The following is a 13,174-nucleotide window of genomic DNA, read 5'->3' as shown; positions in this document are numbered from 1 at the left end:
GCGGTAGACTTGTGTGCATTCCTAACATTTTCCATGACTTCCACTCTTTTTCTTGTAGTTTCCGTAGTGTAGTGGTTATCACGTTCGCCTCACACGCTGAAAGGTCCCCGGTTCGAAACCGCGCGGAAACAAATTTTAACAAAACAGATAGTGATGACAGAAACAGGGTCATAACTGAAAAAAACGAAACAAATACATAGGCCTGCAGAATACATGAATAGACCAGTCTTAGACCTGTCTTTCAATAACCAGAGGCAGATAGTGATAACTGAAAAAAAACGAAACAAATACATAGGCCTACAGAATACATGAATAGACCAGTCTTAGACATGTCTTTCAATAACCGGAGGCAATGCAATGTTATAAAACAGGTTGTTTGGATCCTGGATGCTAATTGGTTAATAGCAGGGAGTTGAAGCACCACCATCCCAGCAATCTGCGGGTAGTGCCTGTTAGCGGTTCCATTAGATTTATAAATGCGCATCCACTGTCCCACGGCCCAGCCAGTCAATTTATAAACGTCATCTCCCCTGGAAAAATGTGTCTAGACCAATGGTATTCAAACCTTTTCAGCAGGGACACCATTTTTTCCTACAGAATTTCTGGGGTCCCCATTTTTTTGCAATCATTTCTTGTGATCCCACCCCAAATACAACTTTAAAATCGGTACGTCACATTTTTTTTTACATCAACAAATAACCTTCAATTACCCAATCAAATACTTTTTTTTATTAACTTTCTCAAAAACGTTTCTATATTGTCTCATACAATAATCTGTACTCATAATTTTTTGTTCCTAAATAATGAATATATATATCCCCACTGCAGTCCCTCCGACCCCGACTTTAAATATCACTGGTCTTGACAATATTTCCCAATGCCCCTAGGCTAGCATATGGTTTGAAACAGTTGAGGTTTGTCTAAACCTTGCTGTCTGCCTCTCCGACCTGTGGATCAATGTTGCCGTTTTTTTGGTGACCTCCACCGTGCGATGTGTATGAATGTGACCAGAATGACAGCTTCTCTGAGCCAGGCAAATTAATTTATCAGGGTCATTATAATGGATATATCCAAAGAAATGGCAATATAATCCAAGGTAAAACAAACAAAAGTGCAGACAGTTTTCTGTCATTTCAGCTGCTTGATGTGATTGTGTGATAGACTTAGTTGGCTGGCTAGCAAAGGAAAAGTAGCTAGCCTGCATAGCTACGGTGCATTCGGAAAGTATTCAGACCCCTTACTTTTTTCCACATTTTGTTACGTTACAGCCTTATTCTGAAAATGGATTAAGTCAAATAAAATCTATCTACACACAATACCCCATAATGACAAAGCGATAACATATCATTTTTAATTCATAAAAAAAGATTTAAAAAATACCTTATTTACATACGTTTTCAGACCCTTTGCTATGAGGCTGGAAATTGAGCTCAGGTCCATCCTGTTTCCATTGATCATCCTTGAGATGTTTCTACAACTTGATTGGAGTCCACCTGTGGTAAAGTCAATGGATTGGTCATGATTTGAAAAGGCACACACCTGTCTATCTATATAAGGTTCCACAGTTGACAGTGCATAAACTAAGCCATGAGGTGGAAGGAATTGTCCCTAGAGCTCCGAGACAGGATTGTGTCGAGGCACAGACGTGGGGAAGGGTACCGATACATTTCTGCAGCATTGAAGGTACCCAAGAACACAGTGGCTTCCATCATTCTTAAAAGGAAGAAGTTTGGAACCACCAAGACTCTTCCAAGAGCCAGCTGCTCAGCCAAACCATCCCTACGGTGAATCAGCCCTTATTCAGGAGTTATTCACACGATAATTCCCGGGATCTCAAGCCTTATTGCTTAGTTAATGGACTAAGTCATTTCTGACTTCATTAGGTTCTGAGAGCGATAAATGCCCCACCCACCCAGCCACCCACCCAGCCAAAGTCACACCCTTAGTATCCTACTCATGCAGTTTCTGTAGTGTAGTGGTTATCACGTTCGCCTAACACGCGAAAGGTCCCCGGTTCGAGACCGGGCAGAAACACATTATAACAAATTAGACAGTAAGCCTATTCACTTAGGGCTCGATCCCAATTTAGGAATTCATGCTTTTCATACGCACTTCTCAGTATTTGCTATTCAGACTTACCCTTTTAAGTCGCGTAACGCACTCTGCTGGGGTGGCTAGCTTGGGCGCTCTGAATAAATTCCTGCTACGTGTGGTCTGAGTTCCATAATGATTCAAATAGGCTACATGTCCCAAATTATTGCAATACTTTAGCTTAATATGATTCACTAATGCTAGCAACCCTCAGGAACAATTCACAAGGATGTGACAGATTAAAGGTCAACGGAATGAAAGTATGCCAAAATAAATGAATGTGGCTGTTACTGACAGTGGCTCCCGATAGTGGCTAATATTTAACATGATACAAATTGTCAAATAAAACTGGGAAAAGCCCCACAGTGGAGGTGTCATAATACCCATAAAACCTAGCGGTCAAACAGGGAAATGGTTCCAACCATTTTTCCACCATTCATTTTTCCCATAGGGGATTTTAGAAACACAAAAAATAATACATTTGTAGTTCTTTATGATAGCCACATTAGCAGTTAATTAGCATTTAATTTTGGGGGGGTAAATACAGGCGAATATTTTTTATAAAAGTCACCTTGTCCTAGAGAGAATTACACGGTTACCATGCCAGGGTAAGCCAACAAGAAACACAGGCCTTTTTTAAGTGTTTTTAAAATCCCCTGTGGGGAATATGAATGGTGGAAAAACGATTGGAACCATTTCCCTGTTCGACCGCTAGTTCTTATGGGTATTATGACTCCTACTGTGGTACTCTATTTGGGATATTATGGGCGGTAGACTTGTGTGCATTCCTAACATTTTCCATGACTTCCACTCTTTTTCTTGTAGTTTCCGTAGTGTAGTGGTTATCACGTTCGCCTCACACGTGAAAGGTCCCCGGTTCGAAACCGCGCGGAAACAAATTTTAACAAAACAGATAGTGATGACAGAAACAGGGTCATAACTGAAAAAAACGAAACAAATACATAGGCCTGCAGAATACATGAATAGACCAGTCTTAGACCTGTCTTTCAATAACCAGAGGCAGATAGTGATAACTGAAAAAAAACGAAACAAATACATAGGCCTACAGAATACATGAATAGACCAGTCTTAGACATGTCTTTCAATAACCGGAGGCAATGCAATGTTATAAAACAGGTTGTTTGGATCCTGGATGCTAATTGGTTAATAGCAGGGAGTTGAAGCACCACCATCCCAGCAATCTGCGGGTAGTGCCTGTTAGCGGTTCCATTAGATTTATAAATGCGCATCCACTGTCCCACGGCCCAGCCAGTCAATTTATAAACGTCATCTCCCCTGGAAAAATGTGTCTAGACCAATGGTATTCAAACCTTTTCAGCAGGGACACCATTTTTTCCTACAGAATTTCTGGGGTCCCCATTTTTTTGCAATCATTTCTTGTGATCCCACCCCAAATACAACTTTAAAATCGGTACGTTACATTTTTTTTTACATCAACAAATAACCTTCAATTACCCAATCAAATACTTTTTTTTATTAACTTTCTCAAAAACGTTTCTATATTGTCTCATACAATAATCTGTACTCATAATTTTTTGTTCCTAAATAATGAATATATATATCCCCACTGCAGTCCCTCCGACCCCGACTTTAAATATCACTGGTCTAGACAATATTTCCCAATGCCCCTAGGCTAGCATATGGTTTGAAACAGTTGAGGTTTGTCTAAACCTTGCTGTCTGCCTCTCCGACCTGTGGATCAATGTTGCCGTTTTTTTGGTGACCTCCACCGTGCGATGTGTATGAATGTGACCAGAATGACAGCTTCTCTGAGCCAGGCAAATTAATTTATCAGGGTCATTATAATGGATATATCCAAAGAAATGGCAATATAATCCAAGGTAAAACAAACAAAAGTGCAGACAGTTTTCTGTCATTTCAGCTGCTTGATGTGATTGTGTGATAGACTTAGTTGGCTGGCTAGCAAAGGAAAAGTAGCTAGCCTGCATAGCTACGGTGCATTCGGAAAGTATTCAGACCCCTTACTTTTTTCCACATTTTGTTACGTTACAGCCTTATTCTGAAAATGGATTAAGTCAAATAAAATCTATCTACACACAATACCCCATAATGACAAAGCGATAACATATCATTTTTAATTCATAAAAAAAAAATTAAAAAAATACCTTATTTACATACGTTTTCAGACCCTTTGCTATGAGGCTGGAAATTGAGCTCAGGTCCATCCTGTTTCCATTGATCATCCTTGAGATGTTTCTACAACTTGATTGGAGTCCACCTGTGGTAAAGTCAATGGATTGGTCATGATTTGAAAAGGCACACACCTGTCTATCTATATAAGGTTCCACAGTTGACAGTGCATAAACTAAGCCATGAGGTGGAAGGAATTGTCCCTAGAGCTCCGAGACAGGATTGTGTCGAGGCACAGACGTGGGGAAGGGTACCGATACATTTCTGCAGCATTGAAGGTACCCAAGAACACAGTGGCTTCCATCATTCTTAAAAGGAAGAAGTTTGGAACCACCAAGACTCTTCCAAGAGCCAGCTGCTCAGCCAAACCATCCCTACGGTGAATCAGCCCTTATTCAGGAGTTATTCACACGATAATTCCCGGGATCTCAAGCCTTATTGCTTAGTTAATGGACTAAGTCATTTCTGACTTCATTAGGTTCTGAGAGCGATAAATGCCCCACCCACCCAGCCACCCACCCAGCCAAAGTCACACCCTTAGTATCCTACTCATGCAGTTTCTGTAGTGTAGTGGTTATCACGTTCGCCTAACACGCGAAAGGTCCCCGGTTCGAGACCGGGCAGAAACACATTATAACAAATTAGACAGTAAGCCTATTCACTTAGGGCTCGATCCCAATTTAGGAATTCATTCTTTTCCTACGCACTTCTCAGTATTTGCTATTCAGACTTACCCTTTTAAGTCGCGTAACGCACTCTGCTGGGGTGGCTAGCTTGGGCGCTCTGAATAAATTCCTGCTACGTGTGGTCTGAGTTCCATAATGATTCAAATAGGCTACATGTCCCAAATTATTGCAATACTTTAGCTTAATATGATTCACTAATGCTAGCAACCCTCAGGAACAATTCACAAGGATGTGACAGATTAAAGGTCAACGGAATGAAAGTATGCCAAAATAAATGAATGTGGCTGTTACTGACAGTGGCTCCCGATAGTGGCTAATATTTAACATGATACAAATTGTCAAATAAAACTGGGAAAAGCCCCACAGTGGAGGTGTCATAATACCCATAAAACCTAGCGGTCAAACAGGGAAATGGTTCCAACCATTTTTCCACCATTCATTTTTCCCATAGGGGATTTTAGAAACACAAAAAATAATACATTTGTAGTTCTTTATGATAGCCACATTAGCAGTTAATTAGCATTTAATTTTGGGGGGGTAAATACAGGCGAATATTTTTTATAAAAGTCACCTTGTCCTAGAGAGAATTACACGGTTACCATGCCAGGGTAAGCCAACAAGAAACACAGGCCTTTTTTAATTGTTTTTAAAATCCCCTGTGGGGAATATGAATGGTGGAAAAACGATTGGAACCATTTCCCTGTTCGACCGCTAGTTCTTATGGGTATTATGACTCCTACTGTGGTACTCTATTTGGGATATTATGGGCGGTAGACTTGTGTGCATTCCTAACATTTTCCATGACTTCCACTCTTTTTCTTGTAGTTTCCGTAGTGTAGTGGTTATCACGTTCGCCTCACACGCGAAAGGTCCCCGGTTCGAAACCGGGTGGAAACTAATTTTAACAAAACAGATAGTGATGACAGAAACAGGGTCATAACTGAAAAAAACGAAACAAATACATAGGCCTGCAGAATACATGAATAGACCAGTCTTAGACATGTCTTTCAATAACCAGAGGCAGATAGTGATAACTGAAAAAAAACGAAACAAATACATAGGCCTACAGAATACATGAATAGACCAGTCTTAGACATGTCTTTCAATAACCAGAGGCAATGCAATGTTATTAAACAGGTTGTTTGGATCCTGGATGCTAATTGGTTAATAGCAGGGAGTTGAAGCACCACCATCCCAGCATTCTGCGTGTAGTGCCTGTTAGCGGTTCCATTAGATTTATAAATGCGCATCCACTGTCCCACGGCCCAGCCAGTCAATTTATAAACTTCATCTCCCCTGGAAAAATGTGTCTAGACCAATGGTATTCAAACCTTTTCAGCAGGGACACCATTTTTTCCTACAGAATTTCTGGGGTGCCCATTTTTTTGCAATCATTTCTTGTGATCCCACCCTAAATACAACTTTAAAATCGGTACGTTACATTTTTTTTTACATCAACAAATAACCTTCAATTACCCAATCAAATACTTTTTTTCTAATTAACTTTCTCAAAAACGTTTCTATATTGTCTCATACAATAATCTGTACTCATAATTTTTTGTTCCTAAATAATGAATATATATATCCCCACTGCAGTCCCCCCGACCCCGACTTTAAATATCACTGGTCTAGACAATATTTCCCAATGCCCCTAGGCTAGCATATGGTTTGAAACAGTTGAGGTTTGTCTAAACCTTGCTGTCTGCCTCTCCGACCTGTGGATCAATGTTGCCGTTTTTTTGGTGACCTCCACCGTGCGATGTGTATGAATGTGACCAGAATGACAGCTTCCCTGAGACAGGCAAATTAATTTATCAGGGTCATTATAATGGATATATCCAAAGAAATGGCAATATAATCCAAGGTAAAACAAACAAAAGTGCAGACAGTTTTCTGTCATTTCAGCTGCTTGATGTGATTGTGTGATAGATTTAGTTGGCTGGCTAGCAAAGGAAAAGTAGCTAGCCTGCATAGCTACAGTGCATTCGGAAAGTATTCAGACCCCTTACTTTTTTCCACATTTTGTTACGTTACAGCCTTATTCTGAAAATGGATTAAGTCAAATAAAATCTATCTTCACACAATACCCCATAATGACAAAGCGATAACATATCATTTTTAATTCATAAAAAAAGATTTAAAAAATACCTTATTTACATACGTTTTCAGACCCTTTGCTATGAGGCTGGAAATTGAGCTCAGGTCCATCCTGTTTCCATTGATCATCCTTGAGATGTTTCTACAACTTGATTGGAGTCCACCTGTGGTAAATTCAATGGATTGGTCATGATTTGAAAAGGCACACACCTGTCTGTCTATATAAGGTTCCACAGTTGACAGTGCATGTCAGATTATAAACTAAGCCATGAGGTGGAAGGAATTGTCCCTAGAGCTCCGAGACAGGATTGTGTCGAGGCACAGACGTGGGGAAGGGTACCGATACATTTCTGCAGCATTGAAGGTACCCAAGAACACAGTGGCTTCCATCATTCTTAAAAGGAAGAAGTTTGGAACCACCAAGACTCTTCCAAGAGCCAGCTGCTCAGCCAAACCATCCCTACGGTGAATCAGCCCTTATTCAGGAGTTATTCACACGATAATTCCCGGGATCTCAAGCCTTATTGCTTAGTTAATGGACTAAGTCATTTCTGACTTCATTAGGTTCTGAGAGCGATAAATGCCCACCCACCCAGCCACCCACCCAGCCAAAGTCACACCCTTAGTATCTTACTCATGAAGTTTCTGTAGTGTAGCGGTTATCACGTTCGCCTAACACGTGAAAGGTCCCTGGTTCGAGACCGGGCAGAAACACATTTTAACAAATTAGACAGTAAGCCTATTCACTTAGGGCTCGATCCCAATTTAGGAATTCATTCTTTTCCTACGCACTTCTCAGTATTTGCTATTCAGACTTACCCTTTTAAGTCGCGTAACGCACTCTGCTGGGGTGGCTAGCTTGGGCGCTCTGAATAAATTCCTGCTACGTGTGGTCTGAGTTCCATAATGATTCAAATAGGCTACGTGTCCCAAATTATTGCAATACTTTAGCTTAATATGATTCACTAATGCTAGCAACCCTCAGGAACAATTCACAAGGATGTGACAGATTAAAGGTCAACGGAATGAAAGTATGCCAAAATAAATGTATGTGGCTGTTACTGACAGTGGCTCCCGATAGTGGCTAATATTTAACATGATACAAATTGTCAAATAAAACTGGGAAAAGCCCCACAGTGGAGGTGTCATAATACCCATAAAACCTAGCGGTCAAACAGGGAAATGGTTCCAACCATTTTTCCACCATTCATTTTTCCCATAGGGGATTTTAGAAACACAAAAAATAATACATTTGTAGTTCTTTATGATAGCCACATTAGCAGTTAATTAGCATTTAATTTTGGGGGGGTAAATACAGGCGAATATTTTTTATAAAAGTCACCTTGTCCTAGAGAGAATTACACGGTTACCATGCCAGGGTAAGCCAACAAGAAACACAGGCCTTTTTTAAGTGTTTTTAAAATCCCCTGTGGGGAATATGAATGGTGGAAAAACGATTGGAACCATTTCCCTGTTCGACCGCTAGTTCTTATGGGTATTATGACTCCTACTGTGGTGCTCTATTTGGGATATTATGGGCGGTAGACTTGTGTGCATTCCTAACATTTTCCATGACTTCCACTCTTTTTCTTGTAGTTTCCGTAGTGTAGTGGTTATCAAGTTCGCCTCACACGCGAAAGGTCCCCGGTTCGAAACCGGGTGGAAACTAATTTTAACAAAACAGATAGTGATGACAGAAACAGGGTCATAACTGAAAAAAACTAAACAAATACATAGGCCTGCAGAATACATGAATAGACCAGTCTTAGACATGTCTTTCAATAACCAGAGGCAGATAGTGATAACTGAAAAAAAACGAAACAAATACATAGGCCTACAGAATACATGAATAGACCAGTCTTAGACATGTCTTTCAATAACCAGAGGCAATGCAATGTTATAAAAAAGGTTGTTTGGATCCTGGATGCTAATTGGTTAATAGCAGGGAGTTGAAGCACCACCATCCCAGCAATCTGCGGGTAGTGCCTGTTAGCGGTTCCATTAGATTTATAAATGCGCATCCACTGTCCCACGGCCCAGCCAGTCAATTTATAAACGTCATCTCCCCTGGAAAAATGTGTCTAGACCAATGGTATTCAAACCTTTTCAGCAGGGACACCATTTTTTCCTACAGAATTTCTGGGGTCCCCATTTTTTTGCAATCATTTCTTGTGATCCCACCCCAAATACAACTTTAAAATCGGTACGTTACATTTTTTTTTACATCAACAAATAACCTTCAATTACCCAATCAAATACTTTTTTTTATTAACTTTCTCAAAAACGTTTCTATATTGTCTCATACAATAATCTGTACTCATAATTTTTTGTTCCTAAATAATGAATATATATCCCCACTGCAGTCCCTCCGACCCCGACTTTAAATATCACTGGTCTTGACAATATTTCCCAATGCCCCTAGGCTAGCATATGGTTTGAAACAGTTGAGGTTTGTCTAAACCTTGCTGTCTGCCTCTCCGACCTGTGGATCAATGTTGCCGTTTTTTTGGTGACCTCCACCGTGCGATGTGTATGAATGTGACCAGAATGACAGCTTCTCTGAGCCAGGCAAATTAATTTATCAGGGTCATTATAATGGATATATCCAAAGAAATGGCAATATAATCCAAGGTAAAACAAACAAAAGTGCAGACAGTTTTCTGTCATTTCAGCTGCTTGATGTGATTGTGTGATAGACTTAGTTGGCTGGCTAGCAAAGGAAAAGTAGCTAGCCTGCATAGCTACGGTGCATTCGGAAAGTATTCAGACCCCTTACTTTTTTCCACATTTTGTTACGTTACAGCCTTATTCTGAAAATGGATTAAGTCAAATAAAATCTATCTACACACAATACCCCATAATGACAAAGCGATAACATATCATTTTTAATTCATAAAAAAAGATTTAAAAAATACCTTATTTACATACGTTTTCAGACCCTTTGCTATGAGGCTGGAAATTGAGCTCAGGTCCATCCTGTTTCCATTGATCATCCTTGAGATGTTTCTACAACTTGATTGGAGTCCACCTGTGGTAAAGTCAATGGATTGGTCATGATTTGAAAAGGCACACACCTGTCTATCTATATAAGGTTCCACAGTTGACAGTGCATAAACTAAGCCATGAGGTGGAAGGAATTGTCCCTAGAGCTCCGAGACAGGATTGTGTCGAGGCACAGACGTGGGGAAGGGTACCGATACATTTCTGCAGCATTGAAGGTACCCAAGAACACAGTGGCTTCCATCATTCTTAAAAGGAAGAAGTTTGGAACCACCAAGACTCTTCCAAGAGCCAGCTGCTCAGCCAAACCATCCCTACGGTGAATCAGCCCTTATTCAGGAGTTATTCACACGATAATTCCCGGGATCTCAAGCCTTATTGCTTAGTTAATGGACTAAGTCATTTCTGACTTCATTAGGTTCTGAGAGCGATAAATGCCCCACCCACCCAGCCACCCACCCAGCCAAAGTCACACCCTTAGTATCCTACTCATGCAGTTTCTGTAGTGTAGTGGTTATCACGTTCGCCTAACACGCGAAAGGTCCCCGGTTCGAGACCGGGCGGAAACACATTATAACAAATTAGACAGTAAGCCTATTCACTTAGGGCTCGATCCCAATTTAGGAATTCATTCTTTTCCTACGCACTTCTCAGTATTTGCTATTCAGACTTACCCTTTTAAGTCGCGTAACGCACTCTGCTGGGGTGGCTAGCTTGGGCGCTCTGAATAAATTCCTGCTACGTGTGGTCTGAGTTCCATAATGATTCAAATAGGCTACATGTCCCAAATTATTGCAATACTTTAGCTTAATATGATTCACTAATGCTAGCAACCCTCAGGAACAATTCACAAGGATGTGACAGATTAAAGGTCAACGGAATGAAAGTATGCCAAAATAAATGAATGTGGCTGTTACTGACAGTGGCTCCCGATAGTGGCTAATATTTAACATGATACAAATTGTCAAATAAAACTGGGAAAAGCCCCACAGTGGAGGTGTCATAATACCCATAAAAGCTAGCGGTCAAACAGGGAAATGGTTCCAACCATTTTTCCACCATTCATTTTTCCCATAGGGGATTTTAGAAACACAAAAAATAATACATTTGTAGTTCTTTATGATAGCCACATTAGCAGTTAATTAGCATTTAATTTTGGGGGGGTAAATACAGGCGAATATTTTTTATAAAAGTCACCTTGTCCTAGAGAGAATTACACGGTTACCATGCCAGGGTAAGCCAACAAGAAACACAGGCCTTTTTTAAGTGTTTTTAAAATCCCCTGTGGGGAATATGAATGGTGGAAAAACGATTGGAACCATTTCCCTGTTCGACCGCTAGTTCTTATGGGTATTATGACTCCTACTGTGGTACTCTATTTGGGATATTATGGGCGGTAGACTTGTGTGCATTCCTAACATTTTCCATGACTTCCACTCTTTTTCTTGTAGTTTCCGTAGTGTAGTGGTTATCACGTTCGCCTCACTTGTGAAAGGTCCCCGGTTCGAAACCGCGCGGAAACAAATTTTAACAAAACAGATAGTGATGACAGAAACAGGGTCATAACTGAAAAAAACGAAACAAATACATAGGCCTGCAGAATACATGAATAGACCAGTCTTAGACCTGTCTTTCAATAACCAGAGGCAGATAGTGATAACTGAAAAAAAACGAAACAAATACATAGGCCTACAGAATACATGAATAGACCAGTCTTAGACATGTCTTTCAATAACCGGAGGCAATGCAATGTTATAAAACAGGTTGTTTGGATCCTGGATGCTAATTGGTTAATAGCAGGGAGTTGAAGCACCACCATCCCAGCAATCTGCGGGTAGTGCCTGTTAGCGGTTCCATTAGATTTATAAATGCGCATCCACTGTCCCACGGCCCAGCCAGTCAATTTATAAACGTCATCTCCCCTGGAAAAATGTGTCTAGACCAATGGTATTCAAACCTTTTCAGCAGGGACACCATTTTTTCCTACAGAATTTCTGGGGTCCCCATTTTTTTGCAATCATTTCTTGTGATCCCACCCCAAATACAACTTTAAAATCGGTACGTTACATTTTTTTTTACATCAACAAATAACCTTCAATTACCCAATCAAATACTTTTTTTTAATTAACTTTCTCAAAAACGTTTCTATATTGTCTCATACAATAATCTGTACTCATAATTTTTTGTTCCTAAATAATGAATATATATATCCCCACTGCAGTCCCTCCGACCCCGACTTTAAATATCACTGGTCTAGACAATATTTCCCAATGCCCCTAGGCTAGCATATGGTTTGAAACAGTTGAGGTTTGTCTAAACCTTGCTGTCTGCCTCTCCGACCTGTGGATCAATGTTGCCGTTTTTTTGGTGACCTCCACCGTGCGATGTGTATGAATGTGACCAGAATGACAGCTTCTCTGAGCCAGGCAAATTAATTTATCAGGGTCATTATAATGGATATATCCAAAGAAATGGCAATATAATCCAAGGTAAAACAAACAAAAGTGCAGACAGTTTTCTGTCATTTCAGCTGCTTGATGTGATTGTGTGATAGACTTAGTTGGCTGGCTAGCAAAGGAAAAGTAGCTAGCCTGCATAGCTACGGTGCATTCGGAAAGTATTCAGACCCCTTACTTTTTTCCACATTTTGTTACGTTACAGCCTTATTCTGAAAATGGATTAAGTCAAATAAAATCTATCTACACACAATACCCCATAATGACAAAGCGATAACATATCATTTTTAATTCATAAAAAAAGATTTAAAAAATACCTTATTTACATACGTTTTCAGACCCTTTGCTATGAGGCTGGAAATTGAGCTCAGGTCCATCCTGTTTCCATTGATCATCCTTGAGATGTTTCTACAACTTGATTGGAGTCCACCTGTGGTAAAGTCAATGGATTGGTCATGATTTGAAAAGGCACACACCTGTCTATCTATATAAGGTTCCACAGTTGACAGTGCATAAACTAAGCCATGAGGTGGAAGGAATTGTCCCTAGAGCTCCGAGACAGGATTGTGTCGAGGCACAGACGTGGGGAAGGGTACCGATACATTTCTGCAGCATTGAAGGTACCCAAGAACACAGTGGCTTCCATCATTCTTAAAAGGAAGAAGTTTGGAA

General features: G+C 40.2%; 6 non-coding genes across 6 annotated transcripts; all 6 read left to right on the top strand.

Annotated features, from left to right (window-relative positions):
• The first annotated feature begins 1,961 nt into the window (after positions 1-1,961).
• On the top strand, positions 1,962-2,034 carry trnav-aac (transfer RNA valine (anticodon AAC)). Its single transcript has one exon. It is a non-coding gene; the product is annotated as a tRNA-Val (tRNA).
• An 881-nt stretch (positions 2,035-2,915) lies between these two features.
• Positions 2,916-2,988, top strand: trnav-cac (transfer RNA valine (anticodon CAC)). Its single transcript has one exon. It is a non-coding gene; the product is annotated as a tRNA-Val (tRNA).
• A 1,831-nt stretch (positions 2,989-4,819) lies between these two features.
• Positions 4,820-4,892, top strand: trnav-aac (transfer RNA valine (anticodon AAC)). The gene has a single exon. It is a non-coding gene; the product is annotated as a tRNA-Val (tRNA).
• An 881-nt stretch (positions 4,893-5,773) lies between these two features.
• trnav-cac (transfer RNA valine (anticodon CAC)) lies at positions 5,774-5,846 on the top strand. Its single transcript has one exon. It is a non-coding gene; the product is annotated as a tRNA-Val (tRNA).
• A 1,841-nt stretch (positions 5,847-7,687) lies between these two features.
• Positions 7,688-7,760, top strand: trnav-aac (transfer RNA valine (anticodon AAC)). Its single transcript has one exon. It is a non-coding gene; the product is annotated as a tRNA-Val (tRNA).
• Positions 7,761-10,542: 2,782 nt separating this feature from the next.
• trnav-aac (transfer RNA valine (anticodon AAC)) lies at positions 10,543-10,615 on the top strand. The gene has a single exon. It is a non-coding gene; the product is annotated as a tRNA-Val (tRNA).
• Positions 10,616-13,174: the final 2,559 nt, after the last annotated feature.

This window comes from Salmo trutta, unplaced genomic scaffold, assembly GCF_901001165.1.
Source record: "Salmo trutta unplaced genomic scaffold, fSalTru1.1, whole genome shotgun sequence".
NCBI lineage: Eukaryota > Metazoa > Chordata > Actinopteri > Salmoniformes > Salmonidae > Salmo > Salmo trutta.
This window is presented reverse-complemented; position numbering and strand designations above follow the sequence as displayed.